Source organism: Canis aureus, chromosome 10 (genome assembly GCF_053574225.1).
Source record: "Canis aureus isolate CA01 chromosome 10, VMU_Caureus_v.1.0, whole genome shotgun sequence".
NCBI classification, from domain to species: domain Eukaryota; kingdom Metazoa; phylum Chordata; class Mammalia; order Carnivora; family Canidae; genus Canis; species Canis aureus.
In genome coordinates, this window is record NC_135620.1 from 48881376 (window position 1) to 48900619 (window position 19244).

At 35.3% G+C, this 19244-nt stretch overlaps 1 long non-coding RNA gene across 13 annotated transcripts in view; it reads left to right on the top strand.

Moving 5' to 3' along the window:
* The window catches only part of LOC144322333 (uncharacterized), a 99117-nt gene that overhangs the window by 20169 nt on the left and 59704 nt on the right, over positions 1 to 19244 (top strand). For 8 of the 13 annotated variants that reach the window (XR_013387975.1, XR_013387985.1, XR_013387974.1 and 5 more), the window contains 2 exons: positions 11046 to 11167; positions 12090 to 12180. This is a non-coding gene — a long non-coding RNA (uncharacterized LOC144322333). The remainder of the gene's footprint in view (positions 1 to 11045; positions 11168 to 12089; positions 12181 to 19244) is intronic. The other 5 variants (XR_013387983.1, XR_013387982.1, XR_013387984.1 and 2 more) reach the window with 1 other exon arrangement.

Consider the following 19244-nt stretch of genomic DNA (forward strand, 5'->3'; position numbering starts at 1 on the left):
CCATGGTAATTTTAAATTTTCTAATGGTCACATTAAACATTAAAAAGATGCAGGTAAACTTAATTTTAATAATCCATTTTTTTAATCTGATATATCCAAAATATAACCATTTGAGTAATCAATGTTAAATGTTTAGTAATTAATTTGACTTTTTTTTTTTTTTTTTTTTTTTTTTTTTTTTTGCTGCTAAGCCTTTGTGCTTAATATTTTACACTTAGGGTATATCTTATTGGAATTAGCTACATTTGGAGAAAGTAAAAGCCAAATGTGGCTAGTGGCTGCCATAGTGGGCAGTGAAGGCCTGTCACAAATAATTGTTTACTGGAAATCTTGTTAAATGAATCCATCAATGAAGAATAAATGTACAAGAATGATGAGGTAACAATATTCAAAACTAATACACTTGAGAAAGATAACATTAAAATAAAATAAAAAATGTACTGCCCTGATTTCTGAGAGAGAACAATTTCTTTAATTATTAGAAATAATAATTACCAACTAGAAAAATTCGCCATATTACCTTTAATTCTGCTTATAGTTTAAGGAGAATCCCATGAAAATAAAATTTGTCCAAAGAAAGCAAATAAAATAGTGAAGTAATTGTATATACTTAGCCTAAAAAATAGATCAAGGATAAATGTGATAAATATTGTCAAAATGTTGAAGAGTTGTCATGTAGAAAATTGCCAACATTTTTTCAATGTACCTTCAGAGGACAGAAAAAGAAATAGTGGCTGACAGTTGTTAGTAGATAAAATTTTACTTAATATGAAGAAAAATATTCCCATAATAAGTGTCAGTTGCTTTAGAGATTTAATTATCTGAATTTAATATCTTATTTTAAGTGCAAGGGAATTCTAATTTGGGGAAAATAAGTATTTTTTTCTCTGTACCCCTTTAAACTAGAACATGAATATGTATTTTATTAGGTTGCTCAAAAAAATGAATGACACGGTGCAGAAATGTCCAGTGAAAGAAATCTTCACCCAGGTGTTTGTTCATATGTAATGATTTCTGCTGAGGTCTGCAGCTGATTCTTCATGATTTTTCCAGAATTCTCCACTATCACATCAGCTGACACCTTCACAGAGACCTAATGACTTCTGCCCCCCCAACCTCTGTCAAGATCCCACCTTTCCTTCAGGGCTGAAGTCAACTATTTCTATGTTACACTAACACAGTCTGCCTTTGAAAGTTTGCAGCATACTTGTTCTGTATGCCTGTCACCATTCTCAGAAATGAAGAATGAGGGAAGAATGTGAAATTACATCAATGCGGGAGAACAATAAGGTATTTATTAGCAACTGGATGACTGGACATATACTAGATATATTATAATCTTACAGAATACATACTTCCTCCTCAACTGACCTATATCCAATAGAGAGCAAAGGAAACTCCTTGTTAATTTATGCATCTGTAAAATACCTCTGTGTGCTAGGCATGAAGGATACAAAGCTGAGGGTATTTACTCTCTAGGGGACTCCCATTTTAGATGGAGTACACAAAGTAAGAAATATGATAATATGCCCTTCTACACTTCTGCACAATGTAGTCCTGCATATATGTGGCCAATAAGTATTGGCTGATGAAAGCATGGGTAATTTCTCCATCGTGGCTCTGCACACTGTCTCCTGGATCTTTCCTGACTCTGGATATGGCTACCATTCTTGGTTTATTTTCAAAGGGGAAGGTGTGAAGAGTTAAAAACAATATAAAAATTAAGAAACTAGATTCAGTACTGCTATTTCTAACAATAGTAATTAGCTGAACACACTATATACTAATTCAAAATTACTTACACATGAGCACACACACATACACACACATATATCCCTCCAGGGGAATGCAACTAGAAGAACTTAGTGAAGACCACAGGTTTAGATCAAGAGCCCTTCAAAGAATTGCTGATGGAATGGATCTGTTTATTTAGCTGCAAAATCTTCTTTATTAATGGTAATAAAGCATGCTCTGATCATCCTAGAGAGGCCACAGGCCCATCTCAGAGTGTGTTTGAAGGATACAAACTCATAGAGAACATTACTGTCTTATCACAACAGTTGGATGTGGAGAATTATCTCCAAGGCACCTGTGGACATCACGGTGATTTTGGAGATGCTTACTTTGAAGGTCTCATTGGCTCCTTTACAAAGTTAATTGCAGTTATAAGACTGCTGAAGTGATTCCAGAATTTTGTTGGGATGTTTTGTTTTTGTTGTGTTTGTTTGTTTTTTACTGAGGCTGTAGGCTTTTAGATTCATGTCAGACTCAGTGATTGTGGTGGTTCTTCAGTCTACCTACTCTTCAAGGAGCATTGCCAAATCATAACAGTAGAATCTATTTCCTGTGTTTTTAGTGGATAAATCAAAGCTATTTTCTTCTCAGTAAATTTTGGATTACTTCTATATTAATCCATTACCTTGAACTATCTCTACAATCATGCCTCTGGCTACCCATACAGTCCCTTGAGAACTTTCACCAGTCAGTCAGTTTTACTACTAATAATTGAAAGCTTCAACATCCACACTCTTCGTTCAGATCCACTATAAAGAGGATAGACTAAATGTATTCTATGGCAATGTTAAGCCACATTCTTCCATTTAGAGAAGTCTGTTTTTTATCATGTCTTTTCTTTCTTGAAAATATTCTTGAATTTGAATCAAGAGCTGAATTTCAGAAATAGGATGCGGAATTGTGTTAGAAAGCTAGTGTAAAGTAGGGGTGGTGTTACTGATCACTTTGAAATCCTTATTCTATCATTATTTTCAATCCTTATTCTATCATATTTTCATTATTTTTTTTTTCAAATTTTTTATTTGGTGTTAACTCCACAAGAAAACAAAAAATCAGTTACTCTGGTGTACGTGAAATCAGAACAGTACAACCACGGGGAAAAGAATCTCAGCCCAGGAATGGAAAACGGATACTTCAGTGCTATGGATATGCAATGCACTTCATACCAGTGTGTTTCAGCATTTTGCCAAGTTTTTAAAAAATGCTTTTTCTTTATGATCATCCATTCACAAAACTAAAAACCACACTTTCAACTCTGTTGCTGAAAGCCTCTGGGCTTCAGCCACTTAGCTATGAAAACAAATAACATTTGAAACATTTACCAGGTTCCAATCATCCACAATTTGTTAAGACACTAACTCAGAAACTTGGTCAGTTATATTTTAACTAACTTTATTTTAATATATATGTATTAGGAGTTCTATATATTAGGTTATATATATTAGTTATGTATATTATGCATATATTAGTTATATATTATATATTAGTTATATATCATATATAATATATATTAGTTATATATTATATAATATATTAGTTATATATTATATATTAGTTATATGTATCATATATCAGTAATATATTATATATAATATATTAGTATACAACTATATATTAGTTATATATGATATAATATATATTAGTTATATATTAATATATATTAGGAGTATATATATTACATATATGTAAAATCTACATTTACATATTTATATATGTATATATGTGTAAAATATATATTTACATATTATATACATATATATATAAAGTAAAATAATAGCACACTTTAGGATCTCACCAAGGACTTCTTAAAATGATAAATATCCTAAATTTGTTCTCTTCATCTATTTATCTATCATCTATCTTTTTTTTCTTTTTGGTAAGGGGAAGAAAAACAAAGATCATTTATTCAAGTTGGTTACTTTTTATGAAAGCTGTACTTTTTAATCATTAATTTATGTAGTATGTTTACCTCATACTTCAGTAATTCTATCCATTGTAATGGAATAAATCAGTTTTTAAAATGGGACATTAACTGATTTTTGGTTATTATGATTTTTTTTCTGGAAGAATTAGAAATCTTCTATAAGCAAAGATGCTATACACTTCATGTAACTGAAAAGCTCAGTGCAAACAGTCTTAATAAGTTTAGGCTCACATAAGAGGAAGTCTAGAGGTAAGATGGAAACAAGTTATGATATATGGAGGCTGTGGCTCAGCTTTGGGTCTCCCCACCATCTCTTGACTTTATACTCATGTTAGTAGTGGAAATTCAACACTAGAACTTTCAGGCATTGTATATGGAGTTGGCAGTGTCTATTGGAAGTCAGTATCCATCTTTTCTTGTGACTTCTAAGCAGCAAGGACCTATTTCACAGAAGTTTCATAGAAAACTTCTCTCACATCTCATCATCCTGCATTTGGTTACACATCCTTTTCTAAATGTAGAGTGGCAAGGGGAATGTGATTGGTTTAGACTAATCATTTAGCCAACTGAAGACAATCTTGGTGGAAAAATATATATAAAGAGCTATATTTTTTAAGTGAAAATTTCTATAAGTTCTTTCAAAGTGAAAAGAGAGATAAATTTCACTTAAGAAAAAATAATATACATGAATTACTCATCTCCATAATTCTTAAAGAGTGTATGCAAAGTGATAATCTTCCATGGAAAAAGTATTGTTATTCATATTCTGAAACAAGATGTGATTTTAAAAGCTTTGATTAAATTAGATTTGATTGAATATCTCACACATCTTTTAAAAGAAATTATCTAAGAATATTAATGAAGATAAATGAGTTTAAAAATTATTAAAAACTAAACATTTAAGTATCCTTCAAGCATCCTTTATGCTCATTGATTCTCTCTGTTCAGTTTCCGAAAGGTAAGAAACACAGCCGCTATAGAGTAGCCTTTTAAACTCTTGTTATAAAAAAAATAAAAAAAATAAAATAAAATAAAAAATAAACTCTTGTTATAAATGGTGTTTATAATTTTAAGTTTGATGATTTACAGTACTTATGAAGTCTTATTTCTGATCCTAGAAAAATATATGAAAAAGGTCATCACATGACTATTTATTTTCCAAAGATTTTATTACTGGCAATGAGTAGGAGATTGATGTCTTTGGGATCACAGGATGGAAAATTTTGTGTGTGTGTGACAAGTTCCTTTGCAGGTTAAACAGTCTGGTCATGCAGTAAGAAAACATTTAATTTAGTATTACCCAGCATTTGATCATGGATTTTTATTATGATAGAAGCTAATATCTTGATAAGGTGTTGTTTCCTAGGAAGATACTTTGGGAATTCTGAGTTAAGAAATTGAAGAATGAAAATATTAATAACCAGAAATGGGGGATTTGGGTTGGGAATTTTGAAGATTGAATCTTGGTAAGTAGAAGCTGAGACAGAGTTTGGGGTGTTAGGTATCTATTAGGTTATCATTGCCTATGAAAGAAGAGGGAGGAAGAAAGAATGGACAAAGAGAGCAGGTTAATTGTGAACCAGGCCTGACAAAGCTATGGCCAAATTGATGGAGAAATCTGAGCAGTGCGTCAGAATTGTCCTACTTTGAGTCAGGACTGCTGGATCTTTATATATTCACCTAGCTTACTTACCAAAAGGCTACTCATGAAAATGGTGTGACCTCAAATGGCTCTCTGTAGCAGAGGCAGAACTTGAAAGAGACGACTGCTGGAGTCAGTCTAGTGACTGTCTCCCTATATCTGGGCAGGAAGCTCTTCCTTTACAGGGAATTTGGGGAGGAAGGAGGCGAAAGAAAAGAAAAGGAATTTAGGTAGATCCCCCCTGTATCTACTATTCCTCACTGGTGCTTAAGTTCCACTTCTCCATATGCATCCAGAAAGCAGCTTCTCCAGGATTTCTGTGAGCTTTTCTTCCTGAGTAGAAAGTGGTGGTCCTTGGAAACTGAGTTCATACGTATACTTATTTTCAGACTGGGATAGAAACAAATGTATTGACAGAATCAAATCAACCTGGTTTACAATCAATGGGGCTATTGCTATATTTGCTGGTGAAAGTGTACTCCCCTTTCTAGTTCAGGATCTTTAAACCCTGCATAGTGCAAATTACAGTTACCAGGATCACAAAGTCCACCAGGGAGTTATCAGGAGTGAAGAAGTTAAGCGAGACCACTCCTACTTCTATCACTGGATTTCTGGACTTATGTATTCATTCTGTTTGGTGACACCATGCCATACACAATTCTTTCTTTCAGCGCATTATGGAGGAAGGTATTCTATCCTTACAGAATAATGCCTCTGAGCTGGTGCTTCATCTGTACCTTCATAGTCATTCCAATGCTCTGTCAGGCCAGCAGCTTCTGGGTAGTGAAGTAAGTGATGCATCCAGTGGGTCCTGTAGTCATGAGCCCACTATCATACTTTGTTTGCTGCAATATGTTTTCCTGATCTGATGAGATACTGTGGGATTCCATGCCAATACTTTGTAAGACCTCACAATGTTGTACTAAGTTCTGGGACAAATGAGTAAAATCCAGAATATATGTATTTTCCTTTGGCAACAAATATCTGGACCTTCTAGTACAGAAGGAGCCCAGTTGGTTTCCTTGAGAAATAGTGTCATAGTGGAAGCTAAAATTTGTTTTCTACTGCCAATAGGTTGACCATTAGACTGTGGAGAGAGCTAGATAAGCCTTGATAAATAGAAATCCATATTGATGGGTCTATGCATAACTTCTGAATGTTTATTCAAAATTCTTATGTTAAAAATATAACACCCAATGTGATGGTATTAGGAGGTGGGGTCTTTGGAAGACGGTTAGATGACAAGAGTAGAGATCTCATGAATGGGGTTAGTGCCCTTATAAAAGAGGCTCCAGTGAGTTAGCTTGTCCTGTGAAAACACAATGAGAAGTCTGTGACCTAGAAGAGTTCTCAACTGACAATGATCTCAGACGTCCAGTCTCTATAACAGTGAGAAATAAATTTCTGTTGTTTGTAAGTCACCCAATCTATGGTATTTTGCTATCTCAGTCTGAATGGAGCTTCTATATGTGCCACCATGGCTACTTCATTTATATGCCCATCATCTCTACTTTGAGGTGGCTATTGACAGAAATCACTGACAATGTCAAGTGTTTAGTTTTTCCATGGTAAATGTGTTCTGGTGGTATCAATAAGTAGTATAGAGATCTTCATGCTTTATGCCCACTCCCCTATATTCAATCACATTCTTCTACACAAAATCTGTCTATCTCTAATCTTGCTTTTTTCTCCTTTCTGGACACTAATCAGCTGTTCAAGCCGTTTACTATCACCCCATAGTCCTTATATATTCTAATTCAGGTCATTTATTATCAACACAAAGTGAATGACCGGTGGCACTGCCTAAAACCCTGCCCACTGGAAGGTTTTTCCTTATTGTAGTCTTGCAAGCCCAACCCTAAGTGAGGTTATAATGTAGCTAATACCCAGTTTGGGCTTGGACCCATATATTGAACCAATATACTTATAATCCAAGTTTAAGCCTTGTTCTTATTCTTCAGCAGGTCTTATGGGAAACCTGATATGACCATAATTGTAAACTTAGAGATAGGTACTAGTACAGTAGTGATATATGCCACTGTGGTCTGGGTTTCCTATCTATGCTGCTTTCTTATACCCTGTGGTCCTTCTCATGGTCAGTTTGAGATATGTCAAATTGCTGCTGAGCCCACCTAAACTTATGATTTATTGGCTGACAAATCTAGCTCTGAATGGGCAGTTGCACATACATTGTCACTTAATGATCATGGCCAGGTGTTCTGTATTTACTAGACCACAGAAAAATTTTTTTAAAGATGCTTTAAAAGATAATTGTCTGCTTTATTTAATTATGTGGCTTAAGTATCAAGGCTTCTTGCACTATAACTTGGATCACCTGCAGAGCTCTTTCCTGTTCTGGGATCCTTTCAAAGCTGGAAGCATTTTACTTTATTCAGTATGTGGGCCTGAGAAGTATTCTTAGGTGTGGAATATGCTGCTACCAGAATCTGAAAAAAGGGACTGTACTTTTTTTTTTCATGGTAGGATATGAAAAATATAATTATTTGTCTCCTACTTGTAAAGGAGATATCCAGAATGCATATGACCACCGGGTCTTTAAAGTTGCATAGATGTTGTTGGACTTTTCACTCTTTATAGGATTATCTTCCACTCTTAAAATAAAAATGTGGGACTAGTACCAGTGGCCGCCTGGTGCTTAAGTGACACGATTTGGCCTTTACTTTTTCAGGGTTCTAACATTTTCATTGCTATCAGTGAGACAAATTCTCTAACATCCTCTTCCTTCATCAACACTGGCCCAGAGAGGAAGCACTACTAAAGATTTTGGCCTGAATAGGTGGTGTATCCTCTGGGCTTTCCGGTGGAACATAATCATCTGAAGGATGTTTAGGGCACACATTGTATACTCATTCCCAAATGCCCACTTCCCTATACCTTTTATCCTTTCCTTCACCACTTACAATGAAAATTCTATCCTTTCTTCTTCCTACAATGCAGGTACCACTGCCTCTAAGTTTCTAAGTATCAACCTAGTGTCAAGTTTGCAACACCTACTCTTTGCAAGAGTGTTAAGTCTGGTATCGTATGAGTGCATTTCCAAATTCTATCCTCCCAATTGTATATTGTAATAACTTTAATAAAGCACCTTCAGAATCTGGCCATGACTTTACTCTCTTAGCTCTCGCCATTATGTGTGAGCTAAGTCTTACAACTCCTTTGAGATATAGTCTCCTTTTTTTCATATCAGACCTAGCAATGCTCTGGGAAGATTACATTGTAACTTAATCTCAGCTATTGGCATAGGGACCAAGAGAGGTCAAACTCCGAGAAGGTGACCAATCATTACCTCTTAAGATAGAAGCCTCAACATTCTTTTCCAGTATGAGAGTAGGAGATTGTGTGTGTGTGTCTGGTCTATGGAGGGTTGTTTATCATGGGACAGGGCACTTCAGGCTCAGAAGTTTGAGAGCAGGATGGCAAGTCAGAATGTACAGGAGTATCCACTCAAATATCACCATCCCATACAGGGGCTTCTACTTGGATGTCAAAGTCTCAAATTTTCCTAGCTAAAGCTCTGACTCTGGCATAACAGCCTTGCTTTGGCCTGGCATTTAGTTTTCCTTGCAGTTAAGTCACTCAGACAATTAAATCATGAGGCTGCTCCTCAACTTCCTCTGCCCTTCTGCTGTAGAAGATGAGAACATTTTAATGAAACCAAGTAAATCATCTGGTTTTCACACTTCTTTTTCAGTTGCCTGTTACTCATCTTCAGCTGTTCTTTATCCTTCTGTAATATACCAGTGACCTTTAGAAATAATCATCCAATACTTATTAGTGTGTCCCCTTCCACCAGGATACTATCCTACTTCATGTATTAACAACTGGACTTCCACCTGTGTCAAGGACAATTTGTGCCCTCCTGCCCTGCCACCTTCATCCCTAACAGTGATGAAGTCTTCACTTAATAGGATAGTAAATAACCCGCAACACTATTGCCCACACTCTTGGATGAGTCTTGATATGTACTGCCTGGATTTGGATTTCTCTGAAGTGGATTCTAAGGTAATGCAAGGCATAAGTTTATTGCTGATTAATACCTGTGAAAGGAAGGAGGAAAGAAGAGTGTTGGACAGAGGGAGGAGTTGTGATGGGGGTGCCCATAAAGCCTTGGCTAACCCAGTGGGGAGCTCTGGAGTGAATAGAGCTTAAGTTCTTCTACATCAAACTGCAGTGGCCCACTCTAGCTGAAGAAGACCCTGAAGGGGCTGGCAGCTGGAAGCCATCCGCTGACTGTACTTGTCTCTGGGCAATGTTACCTTGAAAGAGGGGATCTGGCTGGTGCCATTTCATGTCTACCGCAGGGGTAGAAAAAACTTTTTAAAGGAAATATTGTAAAAAATAAATAAATAAATAAATAAATAAATAATAAATAAATAAATAAAATAAAGGAAATATTGTCTTTATTCTTGAATCTTTATGTAAAGCCAGACAGATGAGAAATTAACTCTAAAGGACCTTAATAAAGAAAATTATAAAGCCTCCCTTTTATTTCAAAACTGTACTGGTAGGCAAAAGAAAGTTTTGTTTTTTTTTTAAAGCTATTCCAAAAACACCTATTTTTCAGCCCTGATGATGCAGAGAATTATATAGCCGAATACACTATGAGTGTAATTCCCAAGATTCTTATTCTTAGGTCAACCATCTTGGCAAGTCAAGCACTGGAAATGCTTACAGATAATCTTTCTTTTAATCAAACCATGAAGTTCTGCCTTAAAGATAGGTAACAGTCCTACCAAATGGAACCAGATTTTGCAGAGAAAATGTCAAAGAACCAAAAACAAATTGATTTAAAATGGTGGACTTTATGAATTTCCATGTGATTTCCTATCTTTCTGTTTTAGACTTTAGTCTCAGATTCTGTGTATTATTGCTTTGTATTTGATATTTACTTCCAAGTATCTCAAAAATCATAACCCATTCTGCCCTTAGGGAGGATACAGAGTTAAGGATTTTTTACACTGACTTTTATAAATATAATTTCCTCAATTGGATGGCATTTTGTAATTACAAAAATATTTGTGTTTTTTAACTCTCTATAATTCAATAGCATGTGAGACCACCTCTATTTTTGTCAGTTCAGCCCATATTTTAATGTTGTTTCTATGTGGCAGGCATTATATTAGGGGCTGGGGATACACAGATAAATAAGATGTGGATAACACGTTATTAGCTGCTCATGGGGATGTGATATTTGAAATTAAACTGGGCTTTTAGGGTTAAAGGGTCTGGCCAGAAGAGGACATGGGAATGTTTGTAGTCAAATCACCACTCCCCAATCTCCTTAGTCCTTTGGAGGAAAGAACATGTGTACACGGTATTCTTTGAGCCAGAACCTTGCCCAAAACTAAACATAAATGTTAATAGTATCACACAAATTCCATTATGCCTTTTACTTTTTTGTGTATTATGATTTAGCACATAAATTGATTTGAAGGTAGTTTTGAGTCATTGATGTTACTGAGTTTTCTATTTGGAGCTACCCACAGATAGAAATGGAAAGGAAGTCATTCATGCACTTTTTTTCTGGGATCAATAATCTCAGAGTCTGACTGATTAGTGTCTTCAAATGCTGTCACAGTTGATTACAGAACCCTGAGAATAAAGGTGTAGGTGGTGCAGGAAAGATTATTGTTCTCACTGTGAACTCTGATTTTTTTCTTTCAGGTTACAGAAGGAAGAGCCTAAAGGAAAATGTAGGTCAAGTGCTTTTATCCCTTGCAACTTTCAGAAGAACAATCACAAAATTACAGTGACTGGTCCTGATTTCTAATGATGGAAAGAGAAAGGTAATAGGGGAAAAAGCACTGGGCAAGTGTTTTTAACTCATATTTTTAAATATGAAAGAGCATAAATCAGGTTTCTAAAAAATTACGGATGTATTTGACTTAGCTTAATTTGACTTTGGTTATTAGATTCAGCTTTTTATGTGACTCCTTCTGGTGATTATCATTTTAACATTGACAAAGTGAGAAAAGGAGAAATTAAAATGTATGTTTATAAGGCACCATGTTTAATGCATATTACAATTCTTTCATTAACACATAGCCCTTCACAAAATAATTATTTCTTAAACATGTGGATATTTGAGAGGATAGAAATGCTTTGTTCATTAGTGTAATTATTATAAAATCAGATCCACTTAATTTCTTGTTTATAGATATCATATTAATTAAAAAACAGTTTATAAGCATGTGAGGTACTTTCTATTATCTCAAAATCAGATATATTTGTTTTCTAAATGAACTTCTCATATTTCAGGAATAATGGTATTTTAATTAGGGCAGTATCAATTTAATTAATATAATTAAATATATAATGAAGCTTCCTATTTTATTGGAATTGGTTATGCTGAATCCGTGGTGCTAATGTATCATGTTAGAAAAGTGAGTACAACTAGAAAACAAATGCAAAAATCTCTGCTTCAGCAAATATTTTTGCTCTGCCTTCAATTTTGAGCCAGGCCTAAATATTTAATGGGAATTTTTAGGATACAGGGTGTTGACAAAAGTATTCTAGTTTGAGGAAGTGGTATTATAAGACCAAATTAACCCTAATGTAAAGCTTTGAAGGCAATCTGATGGGAAGTGTTGTCAGAGGTTGAGGGCACTCATTACTAGTAGAGAGGGAAAAACAGAAGAGAAGGGGAGTGGAGTGGAAGACTGGTTGTGTTTATATTTTCTTTTATCTGTCTTATTATTTTGTCTTTAGCTGGCTCAACGACACATATCTGGACACATCTCTTAGGGAGTTGGAATTCAATAGAGAGGGTGGACAATACAGAATCAATGAAGTAATCTTGGTGATATCAACTTCCTCTGAGGCTCCTAATTAACTCATAAGAAAATGAAGGTGTTAGATTTTAGTAATTTTCAACAAGTTTTCTGCATAGAGTATAGTTGTTATGAAATGTATCATAAGAAATATATTCCCTAGTTAGTAGGCTAGATAACCTTTTGAAATATTATAAGATTTTCCCCTTATCAATATTTTTTCTCTGCCATGATGATTGTTTTCGAGCCTACAACTTGTTGCCTCAGCAATGGGCAGACCAAATACTACCAAGAATAGGATAAAGGTTAAGACTTAAGGGCAATTTCTACTGGATAAAAATGAGAAATAGAATGTTCATTTTTGTTCTGGGAGAAGAAATTGGAGGAGAGAGAATGAGAGAGAGAGCCAAGTGGTTAGACCCAGTGCCTTAGGCGATTAATCTTCGATCTTTTCTTGGGGATAAATTTTGGGGAAGAAGGGTAGAAATAACCTGTTTGGGGGTAATAACTTAACTTCTCAGGTATAATCTGGTAACACCGTAATGAGGCTCAGCAGTCACCTTTTCATGTTCCTATATCTTAAGAGTTTGAATTTATTCCAGAAGAAAAAAAAAAAGAAAAAAAAAAAAGGAAATAGAAATCTAGAGTTAATTTACATTAAAATAAATTGCTGTAGGGATGCCTGGGTGGCTCAGTGATTGAGCCTCTGCCTTCCACTCAGGGTGATCCTGGGCCTGGGGATCCAATCCCACATAGGGCTCCCTGCAAGGAGGCTGCTTCTACCTCTGTCTGTGTCTCTGCCTCTTTCTCTGTGTCTCTCAAGAATAAATAAATAAATAAATAAAATCTTTAAAAATAAAATAAAACAAATTGCTGTAGGTCAGGGTTTTTATATTAGTGTCTTTTAAACTGCTGGTCATAATGTATTAGTATATCTTGAAATCAGTTTGTGGGTTAAAATAGCATAAAATAGAAACATGCAAGTACATCCCACATAGTGTTAAGTGTGGTGAAATCAAGGTTCCATTTTATTATCAACAGCTAAATCTCTCTCTGTCTCTCTGACTACATCTATATCCCTCTATATCTGTATTATATCTGTTTCTGTATCTATCTATATCTAACTATATACACACCCACATACATATTCACACTTCTGTTGTACTATATCGCAACAAGAAAAAAATGTATTTCTTCCTGTGGGTGGATTAAAGTGAAAATATGTTTAAATACAACTGTGATGTGTTTCAAATTGGAAGAAGTTAAGTTACCTCGAATGGAAATTTAAGTTTTCTTTTTCACTACCAAATGAGAATGGGAGCTCCAGAATGGAGAACCAGGTAGTAAAAATAAACAATTTTTCTTATGTCTGAATTTTTGTGTGTAAATTATGACCCTATCACACTAAACATAATTAAAGTCCTTGAGTTTGCACATGATTTACTTTTTAAGAATACAGTAGAGTCAGGCAGCCCCGGTGGCTCAGTGGTTTAACGCTGCCTTCAGCCTGGGGCGTGATCCTGGAGGCCTGGGATCAAATCCCACATCAGGCTTCCTGCATGGAGCCTGCTTCTCCCTTTGCCTGTGTCTCTGCCTCTCTCTCTCTCTCTCTCTCTCTCTCTCTCTCTCTCTGTATCTCTCATGAATAAATAAATAAAATCTTAAAAAAAAAAAGAATACAGTGGAGTCAAGATTATCTCTTAAATTTCTTCACTTTTCTTGTATTCTGATAAGCCTCGATTGAGAAGAAGTAGAAGGGTTGCAGACAATTTATTGGAAATTGTTCCTACTCCAGAAAGTCTCCATAATTTTGTGTATTGCACTCTATATCATTCGTCAGTTCAGACCTAGTGAAAAATGTTTATTCCTCCTGCATTAGGAATCTCTTAAATGCCCATCAGCTGTAGCCTATTTGTCTTTGGGAGGGAAGGAAGCATTGACAAGATAAGGTAAAGGTCCTTAGAATTCTGCTGATGTTTCTCCCATTAGTTGTCTTGAAACAATCAGTGCCTACACCCTCACATATGCTGGTTTAGATGTCTTCAGAAATAAAGAAAGAGCTGAGAAAAATAGGTAGAGATCAGTTAGCATCAGAAAGTCCCTTTCCGGGCAGCCCCGGTGGCCCAGCAGTTTGGCGCCACCTTGGGCCCCAGGTGTGGTCCTGGAGACCCGGGATCCAGTCCCATGTCAGGCTCCCTGCATGAAGCCTGCTTCTCCCTCTGCCTCTCTCTCTCTCTCTCTCTCTCTCTCTGTCATGAATAAATAAATAAAATCTTAAAAAAAAAAAAAAAAAGTCCCTTTCCTATGTCCCCCTGAACTAAATCCTCATGGCTGGTGAATTACAACCTAAGAAGTAACTCCTCAGAGAGCTGCTTCTCCTGGGTGGCGAGGGTAAAGCCTTGACCAGAAAATTTTTTTGGTGGGCACTCTGCTGCTTCAGGTTCTTCAGCCTAGGGTGCATCCATTTCTGTGATCCTTGAACTTATAAGGCTTGACAACACACTAGGATCTGGCTCTATTAGCCAGAGCATTTTTGCCTAACAAAGTAGTAACTATCTCCAAGAGAGTATGAGGGCTCAGGCTATGCTTGGTACCTTACTTTTCCAAACTAAATTTTGGAATAAAAATTATCAAGTTCTCTGGGGAAAAAAAATCAGATTTTTATTGAAGTTGCATTAAATCTTACAAATAAATGCATCTTCCTATAGTGAATATGGTGTATCTCCTAATTTGTAGTTCTTCTCAACTTCTTTTTTTTAAAGATTTTATTTATTTATCCATGAGAGACACACAGAGAGAGGCAGACATAGGCAGAGGGAGAAGCATATCCTCTTCCTTTATCCCCATATCCCTAATTATTCACCTTACTACACTGACTATGATATAAAGTTAAAGTGAGTAAACGGATGACAGTGGGCCATCTTTTTTTTTTTTTTTTTTTAAGAGTCCAATCATAGGGGGATCCCTGGGTGGCTGAGCAGTTTGGTGCCTGCCTTTGGCCGAAGGCGCGATCCTGGAGTCCTGGGATGGAGTCCCACATCCAGCTCCCGGCGTGGGGCCTGCTTCTCCCTCTGCCTGTGTCTCTGCCGCTCTCTCTCTCTCTCTCTCTCTATCATGAATAAATAAATAAATCTTTTTAAAAAAAGAGTCCAATCATAAAACTTTAATTCTACTTACATTATCTTTAATACACATGTTCCTAACAATTATGCTTGAACTGGTATTGAAAGTTTCATGAAGAATTAAACAAACCTATCCATCTTAAATTATTTCTCTGTTAACTATTTTTGCAACCAATTATATACAGCACAAAAATGAAAAACCTTAAAATAAGTTAAACACATGTTTTGTTTTACTAGTGATTGACCTATATGAAATAATGGATATTAGGAAATTTTATTTTATTTTATTTTTAAGATTTTATTTATTTATTCACGAGAGACAGAGAGAGAGAGAGAGAGAGAGAGAGAGAGGCAGAGACAGGCAGAGGGAGAAGCAGGCTCCATGCAGGGAGCCTGACATGGGACTCAATCCTGGGTCTCCAGGATCATACCCCAGGCTGAAGGCAGCGCTAAACCGCTGAGCCACCAAGGCTGCCCAGGAAATTTTATTTTAAAGCATCTTTTCTTGTACATTTTTTCTCAGGCTGCCTAGAATGTTTAGACACAAGTAAGTATAGCAAAAATAATGAAAGTACATAGCAGGTAACTTTACAAAGTTTGAAATATGAACCATTTCTGCCCTTATCCAGAGCAAAGTGGGTCGCAACTTTCTGTAAAGGAACACTTCTGTAGCTGTGGTCAAAAGTGTCCACATTAAAAAAAAAAATGTACACCATGGGGAATCTAGTCAATGGTGTTGTGATAGAGTTGTATAGTGGCAGATGGTAGCTACACTTGTGATGAATACAGCATAATGTCTAGAGTTGTCCAATCACTATACTGTATTCTTGACACAGATGTAATACTGTGTGTCAACCATCCTCAAAAAAATGTGTGCACATTTGTGTATTCCACAAACACACTTCATTTAGTATGTAATACCTATTGAGATATCTATTTCTACAAAGGCTGTGATATCTGCCAACAAACAAACCAGTACGCAGTTTTGTTTGCTTCAAAACAGAGGAAGATTTAACCTTGGCCCTTGTGAAGACACAATGTACCAAAAGTGGCCCAGTACTTTTGGCATATAATGTGATATACCACATTTATAAGTTGTGTAAAAAATTCTACATTCCTATATCAAGTACCTCAAAAACAGATACTTCCCAAGGAGTGCTCCTGCCATGATGAGCACTGGGTGATGTATGGAAGTCCTGAATCACTATATTGTAGACCTGAAATTAATATAACAATCTAGGTTAGCTATACTGGAATTAAAATAAAAACATGATTAACAATGAATAAATAAGTAAACAAATGCCAAAAAAAGACAACTCCCTACATTAAAAAAAAAATTTTTAAAGATGTTATTTATTTGAGAGAGAGAGATAGCAAGAGAAAGCACGAGCAGGAGAGGAAGAAACAGGCTCCCCACTGAGCAGGGAGTCTGAGTCTCAATCCCAAGACCCTGGGGGTCATGACCTGAGCTGAAGGCAGATGCTTAACTGACTGAGCCATCCAGGCATCCCACAATTCCCTACATGTTAATCAGCTCTACTCCTCTAATATTAAATATAAAAACCATATAAGAAAGATAAAAATTCAAATAGAAATAATATAAACCTTTCATAAATTGTAAACAAAACCTATCTGTGGAATAGTTTGGATGACAAACGGTCTACTGTGTAAATTTTAGAATGAGGCAGACAAAAATTGGAAGGCTAGTTAATTTCCTCCTCTTTCTCCTGCTTCAACTTTGTTTCCTTGGATATCCAGTGTCTGCAAGGTCAAGTTGCCTCTCAGTCATTGCATTATTAGCCTGCTATCTTTGTATGACTCAATGTATCAATTTCAGCAATGGTCTCATCTCATCAAAAGTTGTCTTTGCAAGAGAACAGGCTTGCTCAGAGGAGTTCAGACCTCATAGAAGAATTCAGAAAAGTTAAGGATGAGACCCAGTCTGATAGGATGTGTCTATTGGCACTTCCTTTCAGCTGATTTCAAACTTGTTGGTATGCTTGTGGTGACTGACCCATGATCCCTTTTCTGTCAGCATCAGAAGCAACCCCAGCCATGTAACAGTAAGAGTCTCCTTTCACTTTCTAAATGGAAGATTCCAATCTCTTCTTGTGAAGCACTGTGATCAAGAACTTCTCCAAAAGAGAAAGTATATCATTGCAGATATACTCTAAGCTTCGTCACAATTTTCTCTTCTGTACTCATGAATAATCTCTTTTTTTTTCCCTCAACATCTTCTGTCTTTAGCTCAATACTTGAGATGACTCTCCAAAATGATCTATGGCTTCTTAAAATATTTTATACAAGCAACTGAAAAAAAAGATACTTTACTCATTGGAGATAATTTAGCTCCTTGCTTGATTATAGACATCATGCAGGCTGCCATGTCATCATATTGCTTAGCCTACTTGGTCAGTTTTGCTTCCATTCCAGTTTAATTTTTCCTTTTTCGTGTCTGAAATAGTTGGTAGAAGATGAGTGGAGCTCAGTAATGTCTGCCTCTTGTTTTCAAAAATTTTAATGAGATTAATAATCTTCTTATCTATTTCTGAATTACTAAGAGTTTTTTTTTTCATGAATTTAGGTTGAATTTTATAAAATGATTTCCCTGAACCTATTTCAAATTGTCATTTTGTTTTTCTCTTTTAATACCTTAATGTGGTGAATTATACTTACGGATTTTCTAATATAAGCCTGAAGATCAGTCTTACATATTTTCTTTTAGTATAATTTCTTCTAATTGTTTTATTTATCCAGAAAAAAGCATATTTTTCAGTTGCTTTTAAGTTTATTAAAAAGTATGTGATGCTATATGTAATAATTGAGGGCTTTTTTCTTCAAATATAATATATTGTTAATGTTCATGTTTATTGTAGTTAGCTATAATTCATTTTGATTGTTGCTTCATATTTATTTTGAAAATAAACAATTTATTATATGCTTATTCATATTAATTATGGAACTTTTTTATAAGCTGTAATAATAAAGACAGTATGTACCTGGTGCAAGGATAGAAATTGGCTAATGGGAACAAACAGAGAATTAAGAACTAGATTCATGCAACCATTGAAATTTAGGTATGTTGGAAGTAGCCCATCTCAATAGTAATGAAAGGTAAGAGGATTCAATAAATGCAATTGGATAATTGATCACCCACAAAAATAAAATCATCACCGGAAAAATTAAGGATTTTAATATTAAAAAAAAAAAACAAACCTGTGAACATCTTAGTAGAACAAAGATGGTGATGGTTCATTGGTGAACAAAAATTATTAACAATATTTGACAATTGAAAATTTTAAAAATTTTGTTTGTAAGAAATACAAATAAGAATTATAAGAAAAAAGTACCTACTATATGATTCCATTTATGTGAGACTCTTCAAGAGTCTAAACTACAGTGAGAGATGCAAAAAAGTAATAGCCTGGGTTTGAGGCAAGGGAGATGTGTTTGTTAATTCGCCAAAGAGCTCTAAGGAACTTTTCAGCATTATGGTTGTATATATTTCTAGAAGGTGGAAGTAGTTACAACTCAAGACCATGCATTTGTCAAGATTCTTTGAACTCTATGTTTAGAATGGATATGCTTTATTTTCTATAAATTATATCTCAATACAAGTGACAAAAATTAAAAAGAAAAGAATTGGGCTTTTTTGGGTGTTATATTCACAAATATTTATTGCATTGGACATACGATCCAGTCACATACATTTAGACAGTACATAAAAGAAGGTCACAAGTGGAACAGTTGGATGATGAACTATTCAAGTCTGAGCCCTTGATATCATTTAAAATTTCAAAAGTAATGTCTGCCCATGCTATTTTTCTATGCCTCCTAGAAAATTTATTTTTATTTATTTAAATTCAATTAGCCAAAAAAGTACATACTTAGTTTCAGATAGCCTAGCAAGGCCTGTTTGATCAGTCCTCTCTGTCCCATTGTTTCTGAGTGGCCCAGCAAACATTTGTTTA